This window comes from Ptychodera flava, unplaced genomic scaffold (genome assembly GCF_041260155.1).
Source record: "Ptychodera flava strain L36383 unplaced genomic scaffold, AS_Pfla_20210202 Scaffold_64__1_contigs__length_706160_pilon, whole genome shotgun sequence".
NCBI lineage: Eukaryota > Metazoa > Hemichordata > Enteropneusta > Ptychoderidae > Ptychodera > Ptychodera flava.
This window is the reverse complement of record NW_027248386.1, coordinates 112,111-137,270: the sequence shown is the minus strand read 5'-3', so window position 1 is coordinate 137,270 and position 25,160 is coordinate 112,111. Positions and strand designations below refer to the sequence as shown.

The window sequence follows — 25,160 nt, the reverse complement described above, 5'->3', positions numbered from 1 at the left end:
AAGTACGCTTGTTTGGTGCCGCCATATTTTAGTCGCTACTCGAAAAGTGTTCAGTCATTAAAACCAAAATTGTGCGTTAGTTGCAAATGTTAAAACAAACAACGCTGTATGTCCTAATATTTCTGCCCTAAAAATAATCCGCATGTTATGGACGACGGATTTTTGCTGGATAAATATGACACATATCTCGTCTGGTCGATAACCTGACCGTTGACAGCCCTGACATCGACGGTTAAGCATCCTCTGGATGATTTCCGTTCGTCGACAGCAACAACTCCAAAGTTGATAGTACACCGTCTGTGTTAGCATTGGTTTTCAAAAGACTGCAAGTACTCCAGCGCCGGGCAAGACTGCTGGACCGACTTATTTCTTGGTGTGCCTTTATTGACTTGGCATGGGGGGTAAAGAAGCACACCTACCACTTCGTAAGTGTGACCGCCTACTGGCTATTCTCGGACATTGTAGGAACTGTAGATCATTCATCAAACACAAATTGTTTTGTTTTCAAGGCCATTTTAACTTTGCATGCCGTGTTTTTGTACCTGGCTGTAGTTTCACTCCTCAACTGAGTGAATTACCAAAGACTGAGGGCTGGCTACAGGGGCGTGTGACAATTTATGCTGAATGTAGAAATGACATCTGAGCATGATTTTCTTTGATGCTCAATCGGCGTATCTCTGTTCCTTGATATCGAACAAACTTCCTCACCTCTACTACTGCTCTTTATGCATGATTCCATTGGAATTTGAATGACAAACTATGGCTTGAGAATAACCGATCACTCTTTCCTATCGGCGGGGGGGGGGGACTCAGCAACGCAAACAGGTGATTTCTATTGCGATAACATAAGTATGCTTTAAATATTTGAAATTGATAAATCCAATTTGCCACTTATTACGATAGTGATCCGTAGACTTGCAGAGCACTCTGCAGACAATCTAACGTTATGGATGATTATTTGTCTTTGAGTCGTTTTCAGGTGTGCAGCTTCAAGCAAACCTCACCCAAAGCCAGTATTTTCCACTTCGCCATTACGTCAGTGTCGCAGATACTTATTGGCTGAAACCAAGATGTATCTATTTACCAGGTAGCCAATGGGAAACAGGTACTCACCGAACTTGCAGTCAGGTACGTGTATGGGTAAGGTTCGTCTTCATGACAACAAGTGATATGCCAAGTCTAACGCAAATTTAAGAGGATATGCTTATAAACGTTGTAGTGCGCTGTGGGTATTCACTACATCTATCGTATTCAATCATTAAAGTACATCGCATAGTATACTAACTATTATCCCGAAAATTGTTTACAATCTGCAATATCGTCGGAAGGCACCACAGGCAAGTGTCAAATTTCCAACTCGAAGCATTTGCCGCATCGGACGACACACCATGCAGCCGGTCTCTCCACTGACTCCGTCCTATTAGGATAAACTTTCCATTGTTTTGGCTGGGAGTATTCAGTCCCTTTACGTTTATCTACTACTCTAGTTGGTTTTTCTTTCTGGCAATTTTATGTTATGATTTCTGCGCTGCAGAGAGTGCACAAATAATGCTATCAATTTAATCCGGCTGACTTTATAGTATTGATCACCCACTCATCTCTACGTTTGGGGGCGCACTCCCTGACACACAAATAACTCACACCCTCACTGAGATTGTTAAAGACAGCATTCGGCATAATGCTCCCACTTACCTTAATTTATATTTGACAACAAATCGGCAATTTTTAGATTTGCGCACATCACGACCCGGTACGGTCGAGATGGCGACTAACAAGAGTGGTTAGTACATCGAAAATTACTTCTTTGGATGGCTTCCCTTGTCAAGTTAGGCTTATATAAATCAGGATTTGACCCTAGTATATTTACAGTAACTTATTTCTCGCCAAATATAGCATATTGTTGACCAAATTTTACTTTAACTTTACCATCTGTAGTACGAAGAGTTTCTAAGCTTTGCATCGATAGGTCAACTGTTCTTGTCGGTCATTGGAGCACTGGTGGAGCACGATTTTTTTTTGTCGTCATGCATATCAGGGTACGATTGACCGCTCACAAAACTAAGTGGATGTGCATTTTGTTCGGGCTCGCTTTTCATTTGTGCCGTACGAGGTTCTTGATTCTCGCTCACTGTAGCCCGAGTCACAGGCGCTTGCCATCACGCTATCATGGATGTCCGGTTTAGTATATTCATTTCAAATACATGTTTATGTGTACTAGATTCGACACCTGTGACAGCGAGATGACAAGCGCCCGTACTACGGCCTACATGTTAACCAGATATGAACTGTAAATGCTCACGTGTTTCATTATATATTGAAGTTATGTGTAAATTTGAACCTTTGCCACATGTTTGCAACTTCATTGAAATTATTATGATCATCATAATGAACAATAATCACCGCCGATTAATTCTAAAATGTCATGAAGTATACAAATATGAAATTAGCTGAAATAAAAATATTAAAGTAATTAAGTAATTTACTGCTCTTATTGTATCACCACTTTATCTAGCAAGTGTAATTACCGTTGGCCAAGTCCTTCAAGCCATATATGCCGAGCTGTGAAAGCTCATTAGATATGCAAATAAATAAGCTGACATGAAAATGTGAAATGACTTTCGATATTGTTTTGATCTAGTACCTGGTATAATCATCAATGTACATAGCATTTTTGCCAACTTTGATCAAGTAAATCCCGGTATATATCCCTAATAAGCAAAGTTAATTAAATATGTAAATTAGGAAGTGGCCTTAGTAAAAATGCTTAGTGATTGTCAGTAATGTTGTATCATGGAATCTGCAATATGTGTAGCAACTTTTGTCAACTTTGGTCAAGTCAATTCAGACATATATCTCTAATTAGGAAAGTTCATTAAATATGCAAATTAGGAATTGGCTGAAGAGAAAGTGCTTGATGACTTTCAATAATATTGAATTATAGTCTTTAATATACATAGTAAGTTTCATCAATTTTGATCAAGTCCATTAAGATAAATATACCTAATTATGAAAATTCATTTAATATTAAAATTAGGTTTTGGCTGAAGTAAAAATGTCTTTTGACTTTCAATAATGTTATATCACAGTATCTTTGATGTATATAGTAAGTTTCAACAACTACAATCAAGTTAATTCAGATATATATCCCTAATTGGGAAAGTTCATTAAATATGCAAATTAGGAATTGGCTGAAGTAAAAATGTTTAATGACTTTCAAAAATGTTGTATCATAGTGGCTTCAATACATGTAGCAAGTTTCATCAACTTTGGTCCAGTCATTTCAAATATATATTCCTAACTAACAAAGTTCATGAAATATGCAAATTAGGAATTGGCTGAAATTAAACGCTTAATGACTTTCAATAATGTTAAATCATAGTATCTTTAATATACATACCAAGTTTGGTTAATTTTGATCAAGTCAAATCAGACATATATCCTAGTTAGGAAAGTTCATTAAATATGCAAATTAGCATTTATCTTTCATGTCACCCTTAATGGTTCCCACTGCTGATATATCTTGGTGTGATCAATATTTGTAGCAGATCTCATCAAATTTTGTGTAGTCGTTTTTAATATATATCAATTTTTTCTAAAATCATTAATTATGCAAATGAGCAAAAAGTATGCAAGCCAGACCCACCAAAAACTAATCAGTTCTTGCCATTTGCTAACTGAATATATGTACCAGATTTGATTCTGATCTGATAAGCCGTTTTTGAGATAATGGACCAACAGACAGACAGACAGACAGACAGACAGACGGACAGACAGACAGACAGACAGACAGACAGACATCGCTGCGACATATGCCCACGTGTGTAAACACGTGAGCAAATAATTAGCTTGCGCTAAGTATATACAATGACGCATAGCCGCACCGGTCATACCCAACGCTTCAACTGAATTTTTGCTCACGTGTTCACACACGTGGGCATATGTCGCAGCGATGTCTGTCTGTCTGTGTGTCTGTCTGTCTGTCTGTCTGTGTGTCTGTCTGTCTGTCTGTCTGTCTGTCTGTCTGTCTGTCTGTCTGTTGGTCCGATATCTCAAAAACGGCTGATCAGATCAGAATCAAATCTGGTACATAGATTCAGTTAGCAAATGGCAAGAACTGATTAGTTTTTGGTGGGTGTGGCTTGCATAATTAAGCCTCATTTGCATAAATATGTATTTTATTAAAACTTGTTATAACTTACAAATGAATGGTCTGAGTGAAGTTAACGTTTGTAGGCTGTTGCAACAGTGCAATGACATTACCTGTTCAATCAATGTACGATATGGATACATAATTAGGTAAATGGGCATAACTGAAATTAATTTGATGGGGGTTTTGTTGTCAGTGAAATAAAAAAAAGGCATTACCAAACCTTCTGTTGAGGGCGCTTTACAACGGCATCTTCAATAGGTATGTATTGACAGAATTAATTGATTAAATTTGTTCAAACGCTTGACACATTCACAGTTATGTAGATGTGTTTTGTTTTGTTTTTTAACTTTGTTGTAATGAATTTATCTTTTTCAAAAAAGTATGTATTGACAGCGGCATGTCTGATACATTTTACCCACAAACCCTAGCGGCATAAAGCCAGTCTTACTGCACTTTCGTCTCCCCGCCATCGTTGCGTAAATCAAGTTATACCGTCGATACCGTCGTATCATAACGAGTACATAGTTCTTCGCTTGTCTCCACAGCCTTTCTGTGCTGTGAGTACGCTTATCCGGCTTTTTGCTGTACAAATTCTGAAGCGTGATTTTGATGGACTGTCGGTGTGGTGTCGGTAAGTAATTCAAAGTAATTTGTGTGTGATGTGTTGATTCTATGTCGTGATTTGATGTATGCACCTTTGTTCGATACCACGATTTGACTTGGACGCTTTGAGTTTACGGTTGAGAAAGTGAATAGTACGGTACATGCATCAAAAGAATTGAGAAGGAGCGCGACTGTGACTCGATCGCGACTGGGAGCTGTAGTTCCGAACTTGACTTTTTCATGGCATAGATTTGTACGGTCGGCTCTTGCCCTGCGTACCCTGCTGTGTGTTTCGGGTGTTACACGGCCCCCGCCACTATCATCTACATCATCACATCTTTCATCTAGTCTAATGAGGTCTTCCAAATCCTTTGTATTCATTTAGACCCATATTTTTTGAGCAACGGCTTTTGAGATTTTCTGGCGCACGTTTGTTGGCTCATTATAAAGTGAGTCTTGGTTGGGTCGACTGTTCAGAGATGACAGCTGTAGTTGCTTCATTGTAAGAAGGCAGACAAGGCCTCTGTCACAAACCTTAAAAGTCTGTAGCATGATTGAAAGAATCCATTACTTACGCTTCACTGTTCTGTGATTAAATGTTTTCTGGCGTGCGCCAATGTCAGCTACGCTGGCTCCTCTGTAGAATTCATCCATTAGATGTGGTGGGGCCGTGTAACACCTGAAACACACAGCACGGTACGCAGAGCTAGCTAGGTCGGGTAGATTTCTGTGTACGCTGCACTGTCTCCAAAACCCACGTGGGTCCGGCCCGACAGCGTATCCCTTAGCGTACACGAGAGGTCCTGCACGAAGAATAACAACTTGACTGGTGTCAATGTTATTATTATTTCATAAAAATAGTCCACGTAAAGATTGTTTTGTGACAATCGACGAGAGTCATAGGCTGGATAGGCTAATTTTGTCGTGGCACCTAATTTTGTCGTGGCAAAGCCATAGATTAGGGTTAGGGATTTTAGATTGGGCAATAGTTTTCGTTCTCGTAGATGTCGCGGGGACATGGATATTCTAGGTACACTGGTAGCAATGATGAATAGTTACTATTATTGTTTGTGTATAGGGTCTGTTGTGGTGCTCCGAAAGGGTTTCAGGTAATATTTTCATGATATCGTCATAATAATATGTCTGATCATTTACATACTTTTTTAGTTTCCTATAATGTGGGACAAGCTACTGAATTTCGATGGTTGGTACTCAGTGGCAAAGACTTTGCTTGGAAAATGCGTTACCATCAAAAGCGAATAAGAATGTAAAATGCCCCCAAAAATCTTGCAGACCCCCCCCCCCAGGATATCAAATGGTCCACCCCATAGGTGGGAAGGCTTGTATAATGAAAAAATGACATTTATTCATCATATTCATAACTTCCAGACAAATATTGCTTGGAAGATCCTGTGAGTAGGCCACCACTGTAATTGTTGATAGATCAATAAAGCCTGTCGGCTGGTAGGAACTGATCAATTAGTGTGTGTGTGTAGTGTGGAGATTTCCTGACTTTCCATCCTGTAAATTTGACAATTTTCTAAAGTACAGCTTGTAAAAAATTACACAAGTTTAGTAATATGCAGATTAATTTTAGTGCCCTTTCTTATCCAGCTTTGAGTGTTGAATGAATCATTATGAGGACAAAATGGTAATGTGATGAAATGTCACAGGACAAAGTGATGATAAACCATGAATTCATTTATTATTCATGAAAAGTATACTCTATGAGTGAACTAATGAGGTTTAAATGGGTCCTAAAAGATAAACTTAATTTGATGAGATTTACATCCCTGTGTTGCCCTTATATTTCATTAAAACAAAATGACATGTCATACACACATCAAAAACATTAAGATAGCTATTTGAAGAGATTGTTGGACATGGAAGATGTGTGACAAATGTTAAGAGAGCTTTCGATAATGTTGTATCACTGTTCTAGTAAATTATATGGCACTTCATGGAGTCAACAAAATTTATGACAGTGGTCATTTTAATCCTTGGTGTTATGTTTTTTTTCATTTGCAGAAGTGGTCTATTGATGATTACATCACCACAGGGCATTCATTAGGACATTCCAATTAAATCCACATATTTTTTGTGTGAGTTCATTCACTTTTGCCATTCTTTGTTAGTCCATGCAGCTTTTCATTGTGTGTGCATTCAGGCATCTAGGTAGATATTTCAGACATGCCCAAACCGATTTCAATTTGTTCTTTGATACTATCAATGCCATCAGGCAGCCATTATGTTATATTTTGTGGCCATTCACAAAGATATGTCTGACATACCTGGACCAATGTCATGCAAACTTGCCTTTGTAGGAATGGTGTCGTGTCATCAATGATGAACTTGTTGGTCAATAATTTCCATGAAAAAAATGGAATAAGTTCTTTACATGTTGTAAAACATCAAATTCATCTTTTTGCCAATTTTTTTCACCGGTACAAATATGTATATTTAACAGGATGCAATGGATGTCTTACTTTGATTTTTTGTTTCTTTAACAGATTATACCAGGAGGCCATATACGTGGTGAAATTCACTCGCCCATAGGAGGCACAGCAATAACTTGCCTACAGGAGGCGCAATAATAACTTGCCCATAGGAGGCGCAATAATAACTTGCCCATAGGAGGCGCAATAATAACTTGCCCATAGGAGGCGCAAACAATAGCTTGCCCAAAGGGGTACAACACAATCACTTGCCTATAAGAGGCACAGTTGCCCATAGACGGTACAGACTGCCTGTAGAGGCGCGTTCAAGATCACAAATTGATAGTCAACAAGCATTGGTTACAACATTGCTGACAGTACTTTGAGCAAACACTGTTGTGGTTAATTTCGCATTTAGATCACAACTGATTTGACATTGATAATATTCAGTATTAACTTGCAGAAGAAAAAATATAAGGCAGTAAAATTTTGTCTTTGTCTTCCTCAGTGTACATTGTGAAATTATACCGTGAATATTTAACAGCACACAAGTTAGTGCTCTATCATTTACTTCCTGATAGGAAACAAGAGTATTGTTTACAGGCAGATTATTTGCAATCAAATAGAATTACTTCAGCGTACTGAATATATAAGGAAGACTGACATTTCTCTACAATTTCTGAAAATTGGCATTCATTTACTTCATAATAAACAAGAACAGTCATACCACATTCTATCATTGTCTACTTATAACTGACAACCCTTTTAACTGCTTTTTTCTGTATAGGTCCAGCTTCCCCAATAAAGTTGGACCTAAATTTTGTAGTGAAAGGGTTCAACGTCTAAACTGCACAATATTGACAAGCAATAACACATTCATAGTCTACAATCTCAACAAACACAATCATTCTTTCATCAATACTTCAACTTTTAAGGTTTCACTTTTCATAACATCAGAAGAAATCAAGGAAGCAATAAGCAACATCAGTCAAATTATTAATTTTTGTTCCTATACAAGTGCTTGAATTGACTGTAAGAACTTATTATAATATTAAGCACACCCATAACACAACGTTACTATAAAACTACAATGAGAGTAAAAAAACTGAGCATAAAAGCAAAAAATGAAAGAAGTAAATTGTACATGCAACGAAAAAGACAGTTGCAGACTCCTCACAGATGTTACACAAGGTCAATGTCGAAGGTGATGGTAATTGCTTGTTCCGTGCTATAAGTCTAGGACTCTATGGGACACAAGATCATCATCATGCAATAAGAGTACATACTGTTGACTATGTAATTGAACATTGGGACAGATATGAGGATCCAATTAAAGGTGAATATGAAACATGGCATATTGTCTCTCAAGATGACTATAGGCAGTATATGTCCAGATCTGAACCAGGTAATGCAACTTATGGAGGGGACATTGAAATAAATGCTGCAGCGCTTGCATATAACATTAATATTGCAGTTCATCTTGACACTTTAAGTGAACCATTAGAGACTGTTGGTAATTCTTCTGTAAGTATACATCTTTTGTATCATGCAATCCGTGTTGAAGAGAGAATTGATAGTGGTCACTATGACTTTCTGCAAAGCACAGAGCAAAATTTGTCACAAGCAATAAATGTAAACAGTTTTGGACCAGTACAAACAGAGAAATCTTCTATGGCGCAAAATGAACATTGTGTAAATTATAGAGAAATAGAGAAACAGAGAGACATGATTGCCAAGAGAGAAAAGAGAGAACAAATAGAGTTTAGGCAAAGCGAAAAGCAAAGAGATTTAACAGCCAAGCAAAATAAACGAGCTGATCCAGCATACAGGCAAACTGAAAGGCAAAGAGATGTCAATGCTAAGAAAATTATAAGAACTGATGAGCTGTACAGACAAACTGAAAGGCAAAGAGATGTCAATGCTAAGAAAATATGAGAACTGATGAGCTGTACAGACAAACTGAAAGGCAAAGAGATGTCAATGCTAAGAAAATTATGAGAACTGATGAGCTGTACAGACAAACTGAAAGGCAAAGAGATGTCAATGCTAAGAAAATTATGAGAACTGATGAGCTGTACAGACAAACTGAAAGGCAAAGAGATGTCAATGCTAAGAAAATTATGAGAACTGATGAGCTGTACAGACAAACTGAAAGGCAAAGAGATGTCAATGCTAAGAAAATTATGAGAACTGATGAGCTGTACAGACAAACTGAAAGGCAAAGAGATGTCAATGCTAAGAAAAATTATGAGAACTGATGAGCTGTACAGACAAACTGAAAGGCAAAGAGATGTCAATGCTAAGAAAATTATGAGAACTGATGAGCTGTACAGACAAACTGAAAGGCAAAGAGATGTCAATGCTAAGAAAATTATGAGAACTGATGAGCTGTACAGACAAACTGAAAGGCAAAGAGATGTCAATGCTAAGAAAATTATGAGAACTGATGAGCTGTACAGACAAACTGAAAGGCAAAGAGATGTCAATGCTAAGAAAATTATGAGAACTGATGAGCTGTACAGACAAACTGAAAGGCAAAGAGATGTCAATGCTAAGAAAATTATGAGAACTGATGAGCTGTACAGACAAACTGAAAGGCAAAGAGATGTCAATGCTAAGAAAACTATGAGAGCTGATGATGTGTATAAACAAACTGAAAGGCAAAGAGATGTCAATGCTAAGAAAACTATGAGAGCTGATGAACTGTACAGACAAACTGAAAGGCAAAGAGATGTCAATGCTAAGAAAACTATGAGAGCTGATGATGTGTATAAACAAACTGAAAACAAGAGAAACAGGACATCAATGAAATTGAGAAGGTCTGATGATGAGTACAGACAAACTGAAAGGGAAAGAAATGCTAATGCTAAAAAGACAAAGAGAACTGACCAGGTCTTCAGGGAAAGCGAAAAGATCAGAGATGCCAATATTAAAAGTATTAAAAGAACTGATAAATCATATAGAGAGAGAGAGCAAATGAGAGATAGATTAAACAAACTAAACAACAGAAGATGTAGTGCTGCCAAATCTATTGAAGAGCTGATACAAATTTTTCACGGTGCAGTTCAGAATGGCCCAAATTTGTATGTGTGTGCTGCCAACAGCTGTGGTACAGAGAAAGTGTTTTGAACTACAATAATGTTAAAGAAAAGTTAAACACCTTTGCATCATCTCAGGCTACAGATAATGATATGGCACCATTATGTAAAACTTGCTATTCATATTTAAAAGAGTCAAAGTTGCCTCCTTGTTCTGTGGCCAATAACATGTCATTTCATTAATTCCCCCCGAGTTACAGTTACATCCACTAGAAGAAAGACTTGTTGCCTTACGCATTCCATTCATGCAAATAAGAGAATTGCCAAGAGGTAGACAAGTTAGTCTCAGAGGTAACATAGTCAATGTTATAGCTGATGTATCAACTACTGTCTCTACATTACCTAGAACTTTAAATGAATCGCAGACAATACCTGTCAAATTAAAAGAAAGATTAGCTATAGTCATGCCTATCAGGTAGAGAATGTCAGACCAGTGAAAGTCTTACAAGCAGCTAATTGGTTAGTTAAAAATAGCCCCTTATATAAAGCAGAACTGATTACAATATCTACAGATTGGGTTGTTTGCAGAAAGGATGAAAACCACAATTGCAGGAATTTTGTGAGGAAAATGATGATCATGATTATTCTCACATGTCTGACAAACAAACATGTAAACAAGATGACAGTAATGATCATGATGATCATGATGATGATGATAATTGGACTGAAGAAATAAAATTGGAAGATCATCCTGCTGGCACACTGGATACAATGCTGTCACCTTTATATGATCAACACACAGACTCTGATGGCGCAGTTTGTTATGCACCAGGCGAGAAACAATAAACCACTAGGAATATTTCAAGACAAATATTCTGAGGAGCTCTCATTTCCAACAATATATTGTGGTCAACCCAGACAAAAGAAACGCATAGTCCCTGTATTATATAGTACATTGTGTAAATGGAACTTCGACACAAAGATAGGAGAGTTGCAAAGTCGATGCCTAACATTTTCTTTAAACTAAAAAAATTACAAATCAAGCAGATTAAAGACAAGGCAACATTATGTTTGCGAAAATGTAATCTGAAGGGCCGCAAATTAACAGCTGGTGAGCTTCAATCACCACAAAATGTTGATAAAATTGTTCGACTTGATGAGGGATTCAGAGTGTTGAAGACACTTAGAGGTTCACCACCATACTGGGAGAGTGCAAAGAAAGATATATTTGCCATGATACGTCAACTTGGTATTCCAACATTTTTCATGTCATTTTCATCAGCAGAATCTAAATGGATACATCTATTGAAAATTCTTGGAAGGACAGTTCACAACAAGGAATACACAGATGACGATGTATTGAACATGTCTTGGAATACAAAATCTGATTTGATAAAATCTGACCCTGTTACGTGTGCTCGACACTTTGACTATTCATTTCAACGATTTATGCATGATTTCCTAATGAGCTCACATCATCCAATTGGTGAAATACACGATTACTTTTACAGAGTGGAATTCCAACAAAGAGGATCACCACATATACACATGCTTGTATGGATTAAAGATGCACCACAATATGGTGAAAATAGTGATGATGACATCACACAATTCATAGATCAGTATATTACATGTTCAAATGATACCAGTAATGAATCCTTCGCTGAATTGATAAATTATCAAATGCACAGACATGCAAAAACCTGTAAGAAAAGGCCAATGTGTTTGCAGATTTGGATTTCCTGTGCCACCTATGCCAAGAACAATGATATTGCAGCCATTGCCAATGGATACTGATGAAAGCACAGAACAGATCCTTCAAAAGCACTATGAAAATATCAAGACTGCTGTTACTGATTTACAATTTGGAGAAACTCTTTCTTTTTCTGAATTCTTAAATAAACTACAACTTGATGAACAAACCTATATTAATGCAATACAGTCATCTCTAACATCAGACAAAATATTCCTCAAGAGGTCACCAAATGAAATAAGAATTAACAGCTACAATGAAACCCTACTCAAAGCTTGGAGAGCAAACATGGACATTCAATTCATTCTTGATCCATATGCATGTGCCATGTACATCGCATCTTACATTAGTAAAGCTCAACGTGGAATGAGTAATTTGCTCAGTAGGGCTGTGGAAGAAGCAAGGGAAGGATGTCATGATATCAGAGAAAGTGTCAGGCATATAGGAAACAAATTCCTTAATCATGTTGAAGTTAGTGCTCAAGAAGCTGTTTACCTTGTTATGCAAATGAGACTAAGAAGAGCTTCACGCGGCTTCACATTTATTAACACATCACCCCCTGATGATAGAGTTATCCTATTGAAACCTCTTGATGACATACAAAACATGCGTCCAAATGCTACTGACATAGAAAGTGATAGCATCTTGAAAAAATATGAGAGGCGCCCAAAAGCCCTTGAGAAATTGTGCTTGGCAGACTTGGCAGCATGGTACAGTTTTCAAAAGTTAAAAGATAACCCGCAAGATCATTATCAAGATAATGATGACTTCTACAAAACTGATGAAGAGGATGATGATGATGAAAACAACACAATATATCAGATACGTGGCCTTGTGTATAAAAAACGCACCAAAAGTAAGTTATCAGATATGTTCGTTTCCATAGCGAAAAAGACAAAGAAAATCATTACAGAGAGTTAATAATGTTGTTTTATCCTTGGCGAAATGAAAATGAACTCCTTGCAGGGTGCAAAACATACTATGATCGTTACATGCAAGTGAAATTTGAAGTAGATTCTAAAGAAAAGGAGTACAATAAAAATGCTCAGGAATTAGATCAAGCTATTGAAGCAGTACAAAACACAGCCATTGATATGTTTGATAATGTTGCTCCAAATACACAACATCAGGAACATCAAGACATTTTAGAAGGATCAAGGCCAAGTGACACATTGAGTATGTTTGCACCATGTGATGAGAGTCATTCTAAATATGACATTGGACAGGACATTGGCATCAGTACAAATAATCCCATTATTGAAGATCTTCAACAACCACGAATGGCTGATAATGAATTATATCCACTTTTACAGAAACTCAACAAGAAACAAAAAGAAATATTCTATCACATAGTACATTGGATGAAAACAAGGACAGAGCCGTTAAATATTTTGTAACAGGTGGCGCTGGTGTAGGGAAATCTCTTGTTCTCAAATCATTGTATCAAGTACTTTTAAAATATCTTTCAAATCTTCCTGGTGAAAATCCTGACAACATACACTTATTACTAGTTGCACCTACTGGAAAAGCTGCTTACAACATTAAGGGTACTACAATTCATTCAGCTTTTCAAATTCCTGCATCCCAAGGTTTTCATTATAGACCACTGACATCAGAAAGACTTAATACTCTACAAGCAAAATACAGGAACTTAAAAGTCATATTCATAGATGAAATCTCCATGGTTGGTAATGGTATGTTAAATTATATCAATCTCAGACTACAACAGATAATGGCCAACAATAAAATCTTCGGTGGTGTCAGCGTTGTTAGCTTTGGCGACTTATATCAATTAAAACCTGTCTTTGATGGTTGGATATTTAACGACCTTCAACATGATTATGGGCCATTGGCTGTCAACATCTGGAAAGACCTGTTCAAAATGTTTGAATTAACAGATATTATGAGGCAAAAGGATGACCAGAATTTTGCTAAATTACTCAACCGTATACGTGAGGGAAAGCATACATCTCATGACATAAAAGTTCTGCAAACTCGAATAGTCAGTGTTGATAAAAAACTTCATCTATTGATGAGTCGACAGTACATCTTTATTGCGAGAACAGACTTGTTGATGACCACAATGCAATAGCATATGACAGACTTACAGGAATAAAAACATGTATACCTGCTACTGATACAGTCATTGGCGATGTCTCTGAGATCATAAAACACAAAACATTAGGTATTGTTGTCATGCTTCCTGCTCAAAAAACAATGGGGTTAGTTTCTAAATTATCAATTGGAACAAATCAGCGTATTGAGCTTTGCATTAATCTGTCTGTAAATGATGGATTGATAAATGGTACTCCAGGAGTAATCAAATACATCGATGGACCTGATTTGCATCATGTTACTATTCTATGGATTTTATTTGATGACGATTGTGTTGGCAAAAACCTGCGACGTGAAAAACGGCATTTAATACATGACAAAGTATCTCACAGATGGACGCCAGTTTTACAGATATCACGGCAATTTAGAGTGGGAAGACACAAAAAATGCAGAAGTTGTGAGAAAACAATTTCCACTCAGACCAGCTAGTGCCAAAACAATACATCGTTGTCAAGGTGATACACTTAACAATGTGGTTGTGGACTTCAGTACAGCAAACAAGAGAAATCAGTGTCATGTACACTATGTTGCTTTAAGCAGAGTGACTAAACTTACAGGTCTCAACATAACCACATTACAAGAAAATCAAATATCAGTTAGCACTGATGTTACACAAGAGATGCAACGCATGAGAACCCATTCCATGCTACAACTCTGTTTCACATTACCATATATTATATCGAACAGATTCATTATTACTTATCAAAATGTGAGATCTCTTCATTGCCATTTCAAGATGTTGCTAGTGATTTCAGCTTAACTTCAGCTGATGTACTAATTTGCAGTGAATCAAGACTACAAACCGGCGATCACAATGATGACTTCAAATAGCAGACTTCAACCTTTTCAGACAGGATGATAAAAACCGTCAAAACAACACCAGACCATATCATGGTATGGTTATGTACAGCAAAGAAAACACTCTTGAAGCTACCCCACAGACACTGCATTGTTTTAATACAGATTTCTTAATTGCAATACACAAAACAACATTTGGTTTAGTTCAAATTGTTGGTGTTTACAATCCACCATCATCACCTACATCAAACTTACAACATGCTCTTCTTCAGCTCATCCATACACTTGAGTACAATCTACCAACCGTGATCATTGGTGATTTCAATGTTGACTTACAAAAGCAAACACAATCTACAAGACAACTATCTGAACTTATGACAAAGCACTTCAACTACACACAAGTTATTGAGGAGTCAACAACAGACTATGGATCATGCCTTGATCACATTTACACTAACATCCATTGCATGCAAAGTGGTGTACTTGAGTCATACTATAGTGACCACAAACCAATTTGGATTGCATTGTAAAATAGAATTAAATCAAAAACTGCGGTCATACTAATTACTGCCCGTGACTACCCGTAGCTGCCTGAGAACTGCCCGAGGAAAAAGTGGGACAAACAGGTTCAGTTTATTTCATGCCCAGCCAACCCAAAATATCATTGATTTGACGTTAACCTGATGTTTTCTCCAGCCGTTTTGAAACACTGAAGACACCGGGCTTCGAGGACGTCGCCAGCTTGACATTGAGTTCATACCATTCAGTCCGAGAGATGGTACAATAATCTCGCCAAACGCTCACAGTTTGACAGCTTACCACCCCTTGCACTGAATGGTATGATCTCACAATCAACTGTAAAGAAAAAAAATTGAAAGATTTCTGCAGTGATGTCAATTACACTTAAGGATTACTCAGCAAGGGCACTTTGCAAGACCAGTACTGGTTAGCCACTTTCATACAGAGGAATTTCTCCTTACTACTCTTACACAAAAACACTCCATTATTTCTCCGTACTACTCATACTAACTCTCTATTGCTATTTAAACTATGTCCTTCTCAATGGCTCATTTTAATCTATTTTCTTGAAAGATTATCAAAAATAGCCATGTTGTTTATCTTTTACTTGAGTTCTTAAAAAATAAAAATGGTTTTCTGAAAGAATGCGTATATGGCTTTTCATTACTTTATGGTGATATCACTTTGGCCTATACAGTGTGAAGCACTGTACCAATCAATTGCACTTGTTATGTAAATGCTGATACAATGCCAGAAGCCAAAGACATTCAGCATTTTTTCCACCGAATTCATATTTGTAAATTAAAAGGCCGTTGTCATTGGTCTGTCATGATAATGTCCATGATCTTGATCATCACAGCTTAAAAAAACTTTAAAACTATTGGCAAAAGTTTAAATTTACAGACAAATGCAATATCTATGAAAACACGTGAGCATTTTCAGTTCATGTCTGGTGCTTGGTAGCGGTAGATATCGTAGACTCCTACTTACTCCACAACTAATTATGTAGTTGTTTTACTAAAAGTGATTGATTCAAATGGATTAAATGAGTGACATTTAGTTTTGAGCGATATGGAAATAACTCCAGAGGTTGACTTCGTCTTTTCGGCGGGCTCGATCAAAAAAAAAAAAGAAATCGCGCGTCGGATCAATTCGCCGAAAAATTGTCCAAAAGCAGGAAAAAGAAAAATGTCCAATCACTCACTGTTAAACATAGTCGAGAGGGAGAAAAGACGAAAATTTTATCCATGAAGAAATCCTTACGATTTCAGAGTTCGCTGTTACGCAAAAAAGTGCGTATTATACGCAGAAGAAATTTTATGCACGCATTTTTCTGATGGCAATGTGTTTGACTACGCAAAATACTGACGCCCATAATCAACGTTATTTTGATGACGAAACGGCATTTTGTCTATGGTTCCTCCAACCAAGATTGCACCACAGCTAATAATATGCAGAGAACAGTGTCATATTGCAACACGCTGAGCGATTTTTGCTTTGTGAGATTGCGACCCGTCACGGTCAACAACTGACTACTCACGTGGGTGTTGCCTGAAATTGTAACATTTTGAGCAAAGCATTTCGAGTGATTTTTACACGTTTTTTCCTCCGGCAAACAACTACACTCATCATATCACTGACACGACAGCGTGCATGCTGAGAGGCAGCGTAGCTACCTGTAACTGTTGCCACCATAGGTCATAGATCATGTCAAAGCAATCCTCGTTGCTATCTTTCAACTTTAGTGCTTCGAGCAAAAAAAATATATATCGGAAGCATCGCAAGATGAATATTGTACAAGTTCAAGCACTAAAAGGGCTGACATGCCAGCCACGACTACTTCAGAGTCTACCACGTGCACCGCTACCGTGTCCTCAGTGACATCAAGTTCAATGTTGACAGCAGTGAAGCGGAAGCGCAAGCAATCCGGCACGGGAGAAAGTCACACTGAGTTTCAAAGCAGTTGTAGCATTGAGTATCCTTGGCTTCGGTCAAAAGTTCAGGCCATCGAAAATAACAACAACAAAAAAAAATTGCTGTTCAGTATGCTGTGTGAGAAAGAAAATAAGAGGGGCGCGTTTACTCGTGGGTCTCCAGATTCACAAAAATCGGCGATAAAGCGTCATACGAAGAACGATGATCATCGTAGGATTTAATGCGTGATTTTTCCCGTAAAGGACTTACCGAAACTAAGGGAAAACAGCGAGCAGTCCTTCGTACTGTCTATTACATGGCTAAGGAGGAGATATCAGACCGAAAATTCGTGTCGTTGATTGAACTGCAACGTGAAAACGGATGCGGATACTTGAAAACAGAGACTTACACGCATTATGATAGTGTTAAAGCCATGCAGAGAGCATTAGCTGACCAAGTACGTGAAGAAATTTCTCAGAAAATATCCGATTCGCCGTTTGTTGGTATTCTCGTTGACGAAACTGTCAATGTCACGGTTCATTAGAAGCTGATCATATTTCTGAAAATCGTTGATGATGGAAAACTCCGTACAATATTTATTGGGAACTACACTGTTTTAAACGGTACAATTTATATCAGTAATCGGTGATCATGGAATTGAAATATAGAAAGTCATGGGTCTCGGCTCAGACGGGGCTCCCGTCATGACTGGTAGACATAACAGTGTCTGCGTACGATTGAAACATCAGAACGTATCCGTGTCCATTGTGCCGCACACCGGTTGGCACTGGCAGCAGCCGATGCTAGTCGCGGTGTTAAGAAAGTTACGAAGTATAAAAAGACCGTGAATAACATTTTCAACTTTTTCAAGTATTCCGCCACAAGATACAAGAGATTACGAGAACTAAATAAAATTCTCGAAAGCGGAGATGTCATGAGTTTAAAAGAGCCTTGCTCAGTGCGATGGCTGTCTTTCGGCCGAGCCGTCAAAGGAATTTACGACAACTGGCCAGCGCTTGTTATGGAATTTGACGAAGAAACAGCACAACGTGACAACGCAGTTGCTGGCGGTCTCTTAAAGCAGATCAAACAATACTCGTTGTTGGCCATCACGCATTTGCTGATGGATGTACTGCCAATCATGGACCGTTGCAATCTTGTATTCCAACGAGAAGATGTCAACTTGGCTACTATCGAACCGATGGTCTAATCAACTATCGCGTCTCTACAGCTATTATTAGAACCAGACAGTCTAGGCGAACATGAGAGCAAGCTGTCGAGGGAAATTGAAAACCATGTAAATCGTGGTCATTCTCTAACTTACGTAGCTGCCAATCATATCGAAGGTTATGCACATGTCAGGTGTGACTTCATAACGTATCTCATCGAACAACTGCGAGCATGATTTCCCAGTGAATGTACTGATTTACTAACGTGCCTCGATAAAGTTCTAAATGCCAGCAAATAACCAGATCGTGATGTTGAGAGTCTCTTGCGACACTGATCGGCCCATTGTGGTGCTAATCGCGTTGAAGATGACGTGCCAATGGTAGCCCCAATACATGGGCCCGATTTGCAAGCCGAGTTTACTCAAATAAAACTGACTTTGCGTGCCCACGGACGGCCCAATTTCAGTGAATCTAGTCGTATTCTGATAAACGAATATGGAGAGCTGTTTCCAATGTTCCGATTGTTAGCCTGCATAGCTCTGGTGATCCCGGTTTCGTCCGTGCCCTGTGAACGAGGATTCAGTTGCCAAAACAGCGTACTCACATCATAACGTAATCGACTAGGTGACGATCATACCGATGATCTGATGGTCCTTACAATGGAAGGACCACCGGTTGCAGACTTTCCTTTTGACCAAGCAAGGGAAATCTTTGCTTCGCGTGCTAAAATTAAATTAAATTTAAATTCTAGAGGCACATTTTTCATGATTACCGGTATGAATTTTTACCACTGTTACAGTGTTAGCTACAACAGGGAGCGAGAGACGTTACCTCTATGGTTACATTGCCTCAGAATACCACGTTGCACACTGTCAGTGTATGTGGGATTTTGATCAGTTTCGTATTTTTATTTTCCATTCAATTCAAATTTGTTTCTCTGTTCAGTATGAATACCGGTACATCAAAATATCATGTTACTATTAAAAATATTCTCGTAATCGTAAGCATTTATTACAAGTGTCAAAAATAATTACAACATTTTTGCTCACGGTTGAAAGCGGAAGTGGCCGTTACGCATTCAGATGACGACGATACGCATTTTTTGCTGAGCCTCTGAGTCCCGGGGGGTAACTCCCATAGATGGCTATACGGGGAGGGTCCGCGCGAAAGGGGTCGTTTTTTTGCACTGTTTGGTATCAGAAAGGGTATACTTTTCACGAGGTGTTGGTATGAGAAAGGGTCCGGTTTTAAACACAAACTGACATTTGTTAAAAATCATGCTGTCAACACTGGAAACCCATGTATCTACATCCCAGATTTACCATCAATATTTCCGATCTGTCGGTTTGACTGTTGGTACCCCTGGTACGCAAGGCGAGTGAGTAGTATCTGTATACGTATGGTATTGTATGTTGGCGGGATTGCGTGAGTTGCTATGCGGGTCAAAGGTCAACCCCACGCTACCCCGCCAAGAGATAGCTGCGTTTCGACAACTAGGTATCAGAGAGAGTAGTTTTTTTTGCTCAAAACTGGTATCACAACAGTTTGGGTTTCCATGTTCGTGCGGAGGCCCCCCCCCCCGTACTATTAGCCATGGAGTTACCCCCCCCGGGCTTTGAGTACGTGAAAGGCATTGCCAGAATTTCGACCGCGAACTCTGAATTTTCATACAAGAGAACATCGCAGATCGACCATCGGGCTAAAACACCTCCGGGTACTCAACAGTCGCGCTCGATCGAAAGATTGTTCAGGTCCGATCGTGATCTCAGGATAAAAAATCAACAAATGCACGCCCAGTTGATGAAGTGATTCAACGCGTGCACACGTAAGTTTTAACCCTTATTACATTATTATTCGGTACGCGATTGGTTCTTCTTTACTATACTGTATTGAGACATAAACCAGGCTGATGTAATGCATGGGTGCGTTCATCAGCGAGGCCTAACAACCGACAATAATACCCTGCAGTTGAATCAAACAGAAATATTTGAAAGCTGCAATAATATTAGGATGTAGGCCCTAAGCGAAAATCGATTTACCAGTGTATGGTTAATATATAGAGCAAATCATAGGCATTACATATTTCGCTTTCAAACATTCCAAATTTGGATAATAGATTTTTCAAAGACACACATCTGTCTGTCTGTCTGTCTGTCTGTCTGTCTCTCTGTCTCTCTCTCTCTCTCTCTCTCTCTCTCTCTCTCTCTCTCTCTCTCTCTCTCTCTCTCTCTCTCTCTCTCTCTCTCTCTCTCTCTCTCTCTGTATGTCTCTCTGCCGTTATATTTTTATTCGAGGTGAACGCTATTTTTATATATCGCTAAAAAACAACCAGAACAAATACAACTTTGAAATAATGATACACTGTTACCGGTCTTCGTGCAAAATTATTTGAATAAGGAAGTCCAACGCCATATGAGTAATGGGTCACTCTCTCTGCGAACAGATCGCTGCCATCTTAGCATAATTTTTTCTGCTACACTTTGAAGTATTGCAGTGGGATTGTATGACCAGGACACCATAAAATGGCATAGCATTATACGATTTAGTGACTGTAACGTTAAAGTGGGAGAGAGATAAATGAAATCGTTGAAGTATTACGATTCAGATATCCATATCGAGTACCGAGTCACATTTACTTACCGGACCCTTAGCATTGACATCTGCACCATGTTTAATCAGCACTTCAGCGACGTCTGCATGACCTCTTTCAGAAGCCGCATGCAATGCTGTGGAATTGCTCTACAAAAATGTAAACAATGTTAAAATTGCTATTCACCAATAAGAACTAAATCATGTCGGCATGGTATGAGGCATATACCGAAAACACTGCATGAAAACGCAATAATACAGATAAATTCACATTAATGAGTCGACTGTATTATTGAATAATACACGTGAATTCACATGAATCCACGTGAATACAGTCTTGCTGAATACAAGCCATGGATTATTGATTGTATTCATCTGTATATGCACTCTTCAGCTAAAATACAGGCAATAATCCATGCAAATACAGTAAGTATTGTTGGCTTTTTATGCAGTGACCGAAAAAGTCTGACAATATTATTAAAATAAAAAAGGCACAGTAATCAAGGAGTATGCTTTCATGGTGATGGGAAATTAAGGATGTACGATCGGAAAAGGGAAAAGTAATGTCAATTTTTTTCAAATGGGGTTTTTTGAATACCTACATATGAGAGTAGTCCAAAACTGGGAAAAATGGGGTCACCGCACTTGTTTTTTGACAAAATGACATTAAAAATTCACGGTTTTTCACAAAATCACTAAAAATCAATAAAACAGGTCATCATTTTCATATTTATATCATGATTGCATTTTCCACTTTTTCACTGTAAAAGAACAAACAGATTATAAATTTAAGCTACTTTGAAGATATTACTTACATTAAAATTGAGCTAAAAAGTCACGATATTTATTTTTTAACCAAAATTGCGACAAATATGCCCAAAATGTTAGGAATGGGAGAGGGTAATTTATTAATTATTGATAGTTTCTACTAATTTCAATTTTCTCAAACTTTGCTAAACAATATTTCTTTTTGTGAATTTTTTAAACCACATTTTGTTTAGTAGGTCCGTCTAAAGAGCGCGTCATGAGCATTAGATAATCCACTTTCAAACATTCCAAATTTGAATAAAAGATTTTTCAAAGACACACGTCTCTCTGTCTCTCTCTGTCTCTGTCTGTCTGTATATCTGTCTCTCTGCCATTATGTTTTTTCGAGGCGAAGGCTATTGTTGTGGAATATATCGCTAAACAAACAACCAGAACAAATACAACTTTGAAATAATGATACAATGTTACCGGTCTTCGTGCAAAATTATTTGAATAAAGTCAAACGCCATATGAGTGGTGGGTCATCCTCTTTGCGGACTGACCGCGGCCATCTTAGCATAATTTGTTCTTCTACATTTTAAAGTATTGCAGCGGGAATGTATGGCCAGGACACCATAAAATGTCATAGCATTATACGATTTAGTGACTGTAACGTTAAAGTGGGAGAGAGATAAATGAAATTGTTGAAGTATTACGATTCCGATATCCATATCGAGTACCGAGTCACATTTACTTACCAGATCCTTAGCATTGACATCTGCACCATGTTTAACCAGCATTTCAGCGACGTGTGCATGACCTTCTCCAGAAGCTGCATGCAATGCTGTAGAATTGATCTACAAAAATGTAAACAATGTTAAAATTGCTATTCACCAATAGGAACTAAATCATGTCGGCATGGTATGAGGCATATACTGAAAAAGTCTGACAATATTATTGAAATCAAAAAAGTCACAGTAATCAAGGAGTATGCTTTCATTGTGATAGGATATTAACAAAACGCACAGCTTGCATACTGATACTGAAGATGACAAATTAAATAACGAATAAAAACTAGAAACGTCAGCAGTTGACTCATAGTAATCATTTACTAACAAAGTTCGAACAAAACAAAACAATGCGCATTGCAAGGTCAATCAATGACGACGCAATTTAAACTCGTCCTTGAGTACACTGTATGCAATCCATCAATGATCAAATAAAGATTACCATATGCCGAGAAATGTGTTGACCTTTGGTCATATACGTATTAATATTTGTACTTGGTAAGTTTGGATCCAAACGTATCGCAAAAGTCGCTTAATTATTATTTAATGTGTCTGTTTGTCCGTGTATCTGTTATCCTCGGTCAGCATGTTAAATATCTTGGGAATAAATGTTTCGTTATTTCAATTATTTAGAAATGTATCGTCTGTAACATGGTGTTACGCGTCCAACGAGGTCGATAACACCCGTTTACTACGTCTGTGTAATAGGTTAGAAATTCCGCCAAGGTTGTAAGCGGTAGTATAGTAGCTCCTTCCATGGTCACATACCTTTTAGTGTGAATCGTACATCTATGGCTCTTTCGCGTACCCTAACAATTTAAGTTTACAATTTAAGTTTGCGTGATCAGTTGAAATCAGAAAGTTTTATTTTTGCTCGGGCATGTTTAACCGCGTCAACGCAACTAGCGTCCACGCGTCACGTCACCGGAAACGATCCGTATGTTGAAATGCGTTAGCTGGAACCAAGAATTGGTGCAAAAGAGTTCGAGAAGGAGGTAGATGCGTAGATGACAAATTCCATTGATGTCGGAAAAAATTCAGACATAAGTCTTTTCTTCCTTTTAGAAAAAAAATAGGCACGTCAAAGTAAACTTTATTATCGGGCATCCGTGCTGTGAGCCCGGGCTGTGAGTTGAATTTGTCTACGATACCACGGCAGCAAGTCATATTTTTGTGGCGTCGAAAAAAATAATGAGCAATTTTGCCACTAAATTGTAAATAAAAACAAGAAGCAGTAAGTGAAGTTCGTTACTTCGTTGCTAGTGCGGAAGTACAAGGGATTTTCCCGAAATAACTACTCAGATGGATTTCAATAAATGGTCTAAAATGAACCAACCGTTACGATTTATATAAGCACGCTACACGACCGGTCGTACGACTATTTTGGATTGTAGTGAAAACGAGGCTCTCTGTTGTAACATTTCTAGAAATTTCCATGTAATTATGCAAAGATCAGAGTGCATCATATCGTAATTCAAACACGCCACTCAACCTCAGCAGCATTGATAATAACATCATTGAGCTAATGCTGAAAACTTTAAGTTCCAGAGTTGAAAAATGGAATCAGATACTCAATATATGTGATCGAAAATATTATAGTTTCTCAGTCAGGCTAATCAGACACGGTTACTCTTGTAGTGTAGAGTAACCGTGATTCAGATTTTTTTTCTCAGAGCTGCTTTCTCTCCATATCGCTAGATAATAGTGCATTACCTTTTAATTTTGCCATCTTCCCGCTCTTTTTTTTCTGTAACTTTTCTCGAGGTCGTGGCTGTAACTTTAGTGTTGAATTTTTGCCGACATTTTTCTCCAAGACCGGCCCCGAGGTCATGGCTTTCAGGTTTTAGACTTTTTTTCAGTATTTTTTAAAACACGACCGTGAAGAAGTGGCTTTCACGTTTATGACTGTTTTATGTATTTTCTTTCCACGATCTGTCGCCAGGTTGTGGCTGTAAAGTGCCATTGAATTTTTTTTTTACATTTTTTCTCCAAGACCGGTTGTTTGGTCGTGATTTTCAAATGTAGACTTTTGTCAGTAATCTTTCTCCACGACGGGTCGCCATGTCAAGGCTTTCAGCTTTTTAACTTTTTTTATCTTTTTGTTTTTCCACGACCGGTCGACAGGTTGTGGCTGTAAAGTGTTGAATTTTTTCCGACATTTTTCTTCACGACCGGTCTTGAGGATGTGACTTTCAGCATTCTTACTTTGCTCTGTATTTTCTTTTCATGACCATTTGCCAGTTCATGAATGTAAAGTGTTGAATTTTTTCAGACTTTTTTTCTCCATGACCGGTGATGAGGTAGTGACTTTCACGTTCGTGATTTTTTTTGGTCTTTTCTCTCCCCGAACTGTCGCCCGGACGTTGCTGAAAAGTGTTGAATTTTTCCCAGATTTTCCAATGACTGGTCGTGAGGTCGTGGCTTTCAGCTTTTTACCATTCTCAATTATTTTTTTCAAAGACTACACCAAGTTGACAGCAGAAAACGGCTACTCGGATTCGCCATCTCTTCCTACCTCCGCGTTGGTTTCTAATCACCGGTA

At 38.1% G+C, this 25,160-nt stretch overlaps 1 long non-coding RNA gene across 1 annotated transcript; it reads left to right on the top strand.

The window, feature by feature from the left end:
- Nucleotides 1–4,006: 4,006 nt before the first annotated feature.
- Nucleotides 4,007–7,919, top strand: LOC139128670 (uncharacterized). Its single transcript, XR_011551369.1, has 3 exons — nt 4,007–4,781; nt 6,782–6,855; nt 7,264–7,919. It is a non-coding gene; the product is annotated as an uncharacterized lncRNA (long non-coding RNA).
- Nucleotides 7,920–25,160: the final 17,241 nt, after the last annotated feature.